Source organism: Eumetopias jubatus, unplaced genomic scaffold (genome assembly GCF_037043125.1).
Source record: "Eumetopias jubatus isolate StellerSeaLion01/CBP00866 unplaced genomic scaffold, mEumJub1_p1.0 scaffold_3, whole genome shotgun sequence".
NCBI classification, from domain to species: Eukaryota; Metazoa; Chordata; class Mammalia; order Carnivora; family Otariidae; genus Eumetopias; species Eumetopias jubatus.
Genome location: NW_028274809.1, coordinates 121,858,185 through 121,867,636, shown reverse-complemented (window position 1 = coordinate 121,867,636; position 9,452 = coordinate 121,858,185).

Sequence of the window (9,452 nt, the reverse complement as noted above, 5' to 3'; positions counted from 1 at the left end):
ACCACAATTCCAGACTTCAAGCTCTATAACAAAGCTGTAATCATCAAGACAGTATGGTACTGGCAAAAACAGACACACAGATCAATGGAACAGAGTAGAAAACCCAGAAATGGACCCTCAACTCTATGGTCAAATAATCTTTGACAAAGCAGGAAAGAATATCCAATGGAAAAAAAGACAGTCTCTTCAACAAATGGTGTTGGGAAAATTGGACAGCCACATGCAAAAGAATGAAACTGGACCATTCTCTCACACTATACACAAAGATAAACGCAAAATGGGTGGGGGAAAAAAAAAACCTAAATGTGAGACAGGAATCCATCAAAATCCTAGAGGAGAACACAGGCAGCAACCTCTGTGACCCTGGCTGCATGAACTTACTAGACACGTCTCCAAAGACAACGGAAACAAAAGCAAAAATGAACTATTGGGACTTCATCAAGATAAAAAGTTTTTGCACAGCAAAGGAAATAGTCAATAAAACTAAAAGGCAACCTACAAAATGGGAGAAGATATTTGCAAGTGACATATCAGATAAAGGGCTAGTATCCAAGATCTATAAAGAACTTATAAACTCAACACCCAAAAAACAAATAATCCAGTCAAGAAATGGGCAGAAGACATGAACAGATATTTCCCCAAAGAGCACATACAAATGGCCAACAGACACATGAAAAAATGCTCAACATCATTAGCCATCAGGGAAATTCAAATCAAAACCACACTGAGATACCACCTCACACCTGTCAGAATGGCTAAAATTAACAAGTCAGGAAACAAATGTTGGCGAGGATGCAGAGAAAGGGGAACCCTCCTACACTGTTGGTGGGAATGCAAGCTGGTGCAGCCACTCTGGAAAATGATATGGAGGTTCCTCAAACAGTTGAAAATAGAGCTACCCTACGACCCAGCAATTGTACTACTGGGTATTTACCCCAAAGATACAAACGTAGTGATCCGAAGGGGTACGTGCACCCCGATGTTTATAGCAGCAAAGTCCACAATAGCCAAACTATGGAAAGAGCCCAGATGTCCATCAATGGATAAAGATGTGGCATATGTAGATATATAGATATATAAAATATATACGTGTATATACATATAAAATGTATATATATAAAAAGTATATGTATATGTGTATATACATATAAAATGAAATATTACTCAGCCATCAAAAAAATGAAATCTTGCCATTTACATTAACATGGATGGAACTGGAGGGTATTACGCTGAGCAAAATAAGTCAATCAGAGAAAGACAACTATCACATAGTTTCACTCATATGTGGACTATAAGAAATAGTGCATAGGGGAAGGGAGGGAAAACTGAATGGGAAGAAATCAGAGAGGGAGACAAACCATGAGAGACTCTTAACTATAGGAAACAAACTGAGGGTTCCTGGAGGGGTGGCGGGTGGGGGATGGGGTAACTGGGTAATGCGCATTAAGGAGGGCAAGTGATGTGATAAGCAATGGGTGTTATATGCAACTGATGACTTACTAAACTCTACATCTGAAACTAATGATGTACCATATGTTGGCTAATTGAATTTAAATTTAATCCTCTGATTATTCAATGTCCCCAAATCCTGCTGATGAGAATAGGGTATCCTAGGTTCAGTTCTCTTTTAATGAAATGCCTGCATATCAGAACCACCCAAACATTTTTTTTTTTTTTAATCCCTGGAAATTCTCATCCGGACAGTCTGGAGTGGGGTCTTAGAATCTATTTTTAATACTTTCCAGGTGTCTGATACACATCCAGATCTGGAAACTACTGGCTTCCAGTAGTTCCAAAAGCACTACTGACTGCTTCTCAGCCCTATTCTAAATGCACATTAGAATAACCAATGGGGGGTGGGCAGTAAAATAAATACAAATAACAAGCCTCTTCATGGGCCAGTGGTTTTCGGTCTTGGCTGCCGCGGAGAATCACCTAGGGAGCTTTAAATACTGCCAATGCCCAGGTCCCAGTCCAGGACAACTAACCTGAAATTTCTAGGAGGGGAGGGAAGACATCAGTATTTTTTCAAATGTTATCCAGGTGATTTTAAGATGTGGCCAGGGTTGAGAATGACAACTCTGGATGAGGGGTCAGTACACTTTTCCTGTAAATGGCCAGAGAACAAGTATTTTAGGTTTCGTTGGTTATATAATCTGTCACAATGACCTACCTGCCATTGTGGCACAAAGCAACCATAGCCATACATTAGTGAATGTGCAGAGCTGTACTCCAATAAACAAAACAAGCAACCAGCTGCATTTGGCAGTGGTGTGCAGAATCCCTGTTCTGCATATTCTGGTTACTGGAAACTGGAGAGCCATGTCCTTCGTTGTAAATATTGGCATTTGAAATCACAGAATGAATAAAATAATATAAATACATAACTCTTGGTACAGTTCCTGACTCAGTAGGGGCTTAAAAGAGCAGTCTCATTTGATTAGCTCAAGACAGTCCCATGAGCCAGATGGATTCTGGTTGTGCTGACAGAAGTAAATTTGTGGATGTACATAGCCTCAAATCATTACTTAGGGACTGCTTTCTTGGGGGATGATATGTAGCTAGAATATGATCAAGATGGGACCTAGCCAAGTGGTTTCATTGCCAAACATGTAAGGAATAAACAAAGATATTCTACACAAGCATTTCCAGAAAACAGACGCAAGGAACACTTCCCAACTCATTTTATGAGGTCAGCATTATCCTGATGCAAAACCAGACAAAGAAATTACAGAACTTCCTTGACTTATGATGGGGTTATATCCCAAGAAAGCCATCGTAAGTTGAAAATACCCTAAGTCAAAAATGCATCTAATACACCTAACCTAAAATTATAGTTTAGCCTAGCCTCCTTAAATGTTCTCAGAACTCCTATATTCGCCTAAATTTGGGCAAAATTATCTAACATAAAGCCTATTTTATAATAAAGTATTGAATATCTCATGTCATGTATTGAATACTGTACTGAAAGTGAAAAACAGAATGGTTGTCACTGTGTTGGTTGTTTACTCTCATAGTCACGTGGCTGACTGGGAGCTACCACCCAGCATGGCGACAGGATCCTACTATGTATCGGTAGCCTGGGAAAAGATCAAAATTCAAAATTCTAAGTGCAGTTTCTACTGAATGCATATCCCTTTTGCATTATTGTAAAGTCAAAAAATCCTAAGTCTAACATCCTAAGTCAGGGACTGTCTGTACATGAAAAGTGAACTACCATTAAAAAAAGAAAGAAGTCAGTGGGGTGCCTGAGTGGCTCAGTCGGTTAAGCGGCTGCCTTCAGCTCAGGTCATGATCTCGGGGTCCTGGAATCGAGCACTGCATCGGGCTCCCTGCTCAGCGGGGAGCCTGCCTCTCCCTCTGCCGCTCCCCCTGCTTGTGCTCTCTCTCACGCTCTCTCTCAAATAAAATCTTAAAAAAATAAAGAAAGAAGTCAAGTTAGATGACACACACTTTAACACTTCATGAAGATACGTCTCCAACTGGAGAGCGGCAAAAAGGGGTGGAAAGGCAGAAAGCTTTTATAGAAAAAGGAGTAAGGAACAAGAAGTAAATAGCCCAGAGTTGGCTTGCCTGGATATACTGTGTTTCTGGTCAAGCAGGGCATTTACAGAGATACATTTCAACCCTACAGACTAATATTTCCCATGAACATAAACAAAAAATTCACAACAAAATATTAACAGATCAAGCCATACATGAAAAAGATAATACATCAGTCCAAGTGGAATTTATTCAGAAAATGCAAGGCTGGCTCAACATTTGAAAATCACTTAATGCACCATACTAACAGACTAAAGGAAATTTTTAAAAACCCCATAACTATATCAAAGGATGCAAAAGAAAAATTTAACAAAACCCAAAATCCCATTCATGATAAAAATTCTCAAGAAACTAGGATCAAGCTGATACAGGGCATTAATAGTAAAAAGACTGTATGCTTCTCCCACAAGATTGGGAATAAGGCAAGGATTTCCATCAATTTTATGTAAATTATACCTCAATAACCTTAAATTAAAAAGCCTAAATTGATGCTTTGAAGCCAGCACTAATATATGTCTGAGGCCCTCGGTAAAGGTATCATTACCTAGCTTATCTTGGGAAAGCCAGTTAGATGGCCAGTGAATAGGGGATTTACATTAAGAAACCAAAAAATCCAAAGTTCCTGTCTCTCAAAGTCTTTGATTTCCTCCTATACCAGCTGTTCTCAGAGTCTGGTCCCTGGATCAGCAGCATCACCATCACCTAAGCAACTTGTTAGAGATGCAAATTCTCAGGCTTCAACTCAAACCTCCTGAGTTTTGGGGGCAGTGGGGCTCAGTCTGTGTTTTTAAAAGCCCTCCCATGATCCTGATGCACAGAAAAAGTTTGAGAACCACTGCTCTACACAATACTAAGGACCTCTGGCATCTCAGCTTTATTTATAGCGTGGGCCTGTGTTGAATCCAATTTTGCAAACTATTAAAACCACATCCATCTTCTTGAGTTAAATGTATCTAAAATTTTCTTGTGTAAGGGGATCGTATTGATATTCAAAAAGCACATTCAAAATCCATTCTTTCACATGTTCCTGAAATTCTTTTTTTTTAAAGATTTTATTTATTTATTTGAGAGAGAGAGAGAGAGAGAGAGCACATGAGAGTGGGGAGGGTCAGAGGGAGAAGCAGACTCCCTGCCGAGCAGGGAGCCTGATGCGGGACCGATCCTGGGACTCCAGGATCATGACCTGAGCCGAAGGCAGTCGCTTAACCAACTGAGCCACCCAGGCGCCCATGTTCCTGAAATTCTTGAAGGTATAAATTAGCAGTCTCCAAATTCTTCCTACATGCTAGGTTTCTTTGGATTTGGCCTCCAGGGGGCATGCTGGGCTCTTAACATTAGCTGTGGGTTTGGGAATAGAGGGCAGTGTCAAGGGGGTGATTGTTTTTTTCTGGTAAACTGACCTCCTCAGGTGATAATGTCTTAAGAAAAAAACACCCTCCTTCTAAGTGAAGAAATTGCTTCCTTCCTCAATCATATACCCACTTAATTCTCAGGGTCCTAATCAGTGCTCCAATTTTCATACATCAGATCCCGTAAGGCAGTGACTTCAACAGCTGTGCTAATTCTGGAGCCTCAGATTTGTTTTGGCTAAGCACTATACCTGTTAAGAAATGGCATTCTTTAGGCTTCTGTAGGTTGGTTCATGGATATGAAATTGTTATTTACTTAAACTTTCCAATACAGCCAGAAGCAGCCACTCCACCATCCTTTTTCTTGTTGCCCAGAACCTTGCTGTAAATTGGGCATATGATTTCATGTGACCAGACAGGATAGCTATTTTACAACTGCCAGCAGAAGCCAGCTAGATTTCCCACTTAGATTCACTGCCTAATCTAGTTCAGATAACTAATTCCTATTTCCCACAATTCTATGGGAATGTGCTCCCCATAACACCAACTATCTGATGCCAATTACTGTAGCATTCAGAGATCCAGACCAGAAGCAACAAAATGTACTGTTTATCTTAAGCACACTGGATTTACTGGAATGCTCGTAGAGGCTCACAGCTTCAATAAAAAGCCAAAGAACAGGTAAGAAGACAATCAGGAGCCAAAGGAAGCTACAGAGATAAAGCAACAGCAACACAGCATTAATCATGCAGCACAAAAGGGCACTGCTTCTGCCAGTGATGACTCACCTGTCTTCCTCATGCCCTTGTGAATTGGAGTCCAAGTCCAGGAAAGAAGTTTGATTGGCCGACTCAGGTCACATACCTGGCCCACGAGAAACCAGGAGCAGAGAGGCATGCCCTCTTAGAATTCTAGAGAGGCACTCAGGATCTTCCCTCAAGACAACACTCAATGGAGGAAAGGTGATTCGCCTCAAGAACTCAGATATACCCAACTAATGCATCACTGAACACTACATCAAAGACTAATGATGTACTATATGCTAACTGAACATAATAAAAAAAAAACAACCAAAAAAACAAAAACTCAGTGTTCAGAAAGTCAAAGTAGATGCCAGACAGCCAAAATAAGACAAATGAATTCCACAAAGTGGAAGATGAAATAAAGGGTAATGGAATGCGGAATAAAGCTAGCCTTGCCTATCTTTCCCCAAAGCCAAACCCTGTTATAGAATATTTAAAAAACAAACCAAAAAAGTCTCAAAATGGCTAAAAACAAAGAAAGCGTTATTTTTCCTGTCTTTCCTATATCAACTCAACCCCTGGGTAACCAAATGGTAGGTGGTAGTAAGTTTCCTTCTAAGGAAATATTCTGGCCAAAAAGGTGAAGAGGGAATGACAGATTTTGAATCGCCATTTTGCAACCCATAATAAAGAAATGGATGTATGCACTAGGCATGGCTGCCCTTGCCTGTCCAGGTCTCATGACTTTCTCATGTGATCAGGCAAAAAACATCAGTAGTAATTAAGTCCAGCAGTGTTTCCCCTATGACTAACATATTTCTTTGATAACTATGATTATGGTAACTATGATAACTAAAGTATCTTAAGTATATTTAATACTCTGTGAAATAACAAATTAGGAATGCTAAAAATTAAATCTAGTACTGAAACCCCTGTATAATTTTTTCAAATTAAAGGTCTATGTATTCATTAAAATGGTTAGGTTTAGGGGCACCTGGACGGCACAGTCAGTTAAGTGTCTGACTGTTGGTTTCACCTCAGGTCATGATCTTGGTGTCCTGAGACTGAGCCCCGCACAGAGGTCTGTACTGAGTGCGGAGTCTGCTCAAGTTTCTCTTTCCCTCTCCTTCTGCCCCTCCCCACCTCACATGCTCTCTTTAAAATAAATAAAATCTTAAAAAAAAATGGTTTGGTTTAGGGCATCAAAGAGTAATGACAGATAAGGATTATAAAATCTTAAGAATCTCATCCATAAGGATACCTCAGAAAGATAAATGGGGAGAAACTTGGTTTTTAAAAAATTTGTCAGTTGATAAATGTAAATGAAATGACACAGTTTTTCAGTCCTCCTGTCCCCAAAAACCAGATTAAGTAATTGAGACAAAGATTTTTCGTGGATGCTCAAACCCTAGATGAAAAGATTCTTGGGGAACAAGGCATACACAAGGTCTCAAATTACTACTGCACAGATTATTTATTAATTATGAAAGGAAAACTGTACTTTTACAATGGAGAGTTCTGGCAGCCACCACCTGTTAACCAAGCGATCATACTTAGCAACACCAATAAATGAGACAACCTAACATTTTATGGCTCCTCACGTGATACAGTTAAGTACGTATCACTACATTTGCAGACTTCTTGCCAAAAATGTTCATCCTGAATCTACCCAAGAGAAAATAAGGCAATCTGATAATTGGTGAACCTACATGAAGGTTATGTTGGGTGTTTTTGTATTGTTTGATCAGTTTTTCTCTAAGTTTGAAAGTTTTCAAAATAAAAAGTTGGTGAGAATATAACTTGTTTGTAACATTTCCATATAATACAGAAAACAAACAAATAAAAAGGGTGGTTTAAGTCTTGGGTTAAAATCAATCCATCTCTCCAAAAGTAAAAAAGTCCAGGCAAAGTTGAAGAATTCCGCCTGGTCCTTCACTGACCCAGAGCCATATCCTCTGTGACCTCTATTTTGTCACAGATGAACAATATAGCTTTTTCCTGTCTCCACTAGGTCAAGACACTGAAGAGAAGCAAAAAGACAAAGTACAACTGACAAAGCACGTCTACTGGCTCCAGAAATAAATTCGAGATCTGGAAGCAAACTAACTTTTCAAAACTTGATTTATCTTTAAAAGAAAAAACATGTTAAAGTCCCTTTTACTTTTTCAATCAGGAAATAAAACAAACCCTGCTGAAATTAGATTCAAAAACTAATGAATGGTATGTTATTCTTTAATATGACTTAAGGATCTACAATATAACAAACTAAAAGTATAGGTTAAGTAAGCATGTATTGTACATGAAGGAATCTAAATTTCAGTTTTGAAATCATGTGCTAAATGGTAAGTCCCATGAAGTGTCACACCATTTTTGGCTTTGCTTTATTGAAATAGCAAGTCAAAATTTAGTTAATATATACTTAGATTTTATGTGTTTGATAAAAAAATTTAACCAATTATAAATTCCAGTGGAAGATTATAAACAACAGTCTATTTTTCAAAAATAATCTACTTGTTCAGATCATCTTTTACATTCTTGAATGTCTACACTCAAAGGAATAACAAAATACAGGGGAGCTCTGGGTTATACTTATGTGTACTCCTGAAAAAGGGATAACACTGCAAAGGACAAGATTATGAAAAATGGTAACCCTTTCACCTATATTTTGCACAGAGGGTAGGAGTGAAAAGGTGTGTTTTTAGTGAAAGCCATCCCACGGAGTGTGCCAAATAGTGCTTACTTTTTTGCCAACCCCCCAACACTTCCAGACAATAAAACCCATAAATCCCTTTATTCTCATACCTACTGAAAGGTTTAATACAGAATTAGACTGCACCCTCATTAGGTATGTTTCTATCCTTTATTGTGAATTTTATCATTTTAATCTTAATAAAATGAATTTTAGTCAGCCACCAACCTATGAAGCTCCCCTTGAACCCAAAGCTGTTTCGCAAGCAAAACAGAAACAAGGGAAATAGTAAACTAATTCTTCAATAAAGCCACAGGATCTGAAAGAAAAAATGCCTAGAGTTTGACACCTAGGCAAGTAACTCAGATCTGTATCTCTTATGAAGGAACCCAAATAACACCAACTTCAAGCACACACTAAAGACCACAGAGATTAAGAAACAGCAAACTTCAGCACAGACACAGGCCAGACAAATTAACTGATGCTAATGACTGTTGCTAATACAGAGACAAAAGCAAGCCAAGAAGCAAGCAAGCATAAGAATCAAAGATTCTCAAGCCTGGAGAGCTTTTCAAAAGTACACTTCCTGGGATCCACCCCAAACTAGACCTATTGGAATTTCTGAGATTCAGACCCAATACCAAAATTTCTTCACAAGACTCCCAGCTCATTTTTTTTGTGAACCCAGCAGTGAGGATCACTGGTATAAATGCAAAGAAGGTATAAAAGAGGAAAAGGAGAGAGGAGGCAAAAAGACCTTCAGAAAGCGCTAATCACAATTACCAACTTCTGATCAGCTTTTCCATTTAAATCATGCTCATTAATTTCACACTACCCTCTACTGGTCAGGAAGGATATATATTATTCTTAGAATTATGGTACAGAAGAAATCTCCCATTTTATTAGTTGAAAGAATATGTCTAGAAGCAATTAGCAAACCTTCATTATTTATTTTCTTATAACAAGTATAAAATGGTTTGGCAAATACTGTAGTGGCAAAAATGTTTTAAACTTAATCTCAACACTTAGGAGCAGTTTTAAAAAATGTTATCATATTGTTTATTTCAAGGTTTGTCATACTTGACACTACTGACATTTTGAACCAAAGGATTTTTGGTTGCATGGAGG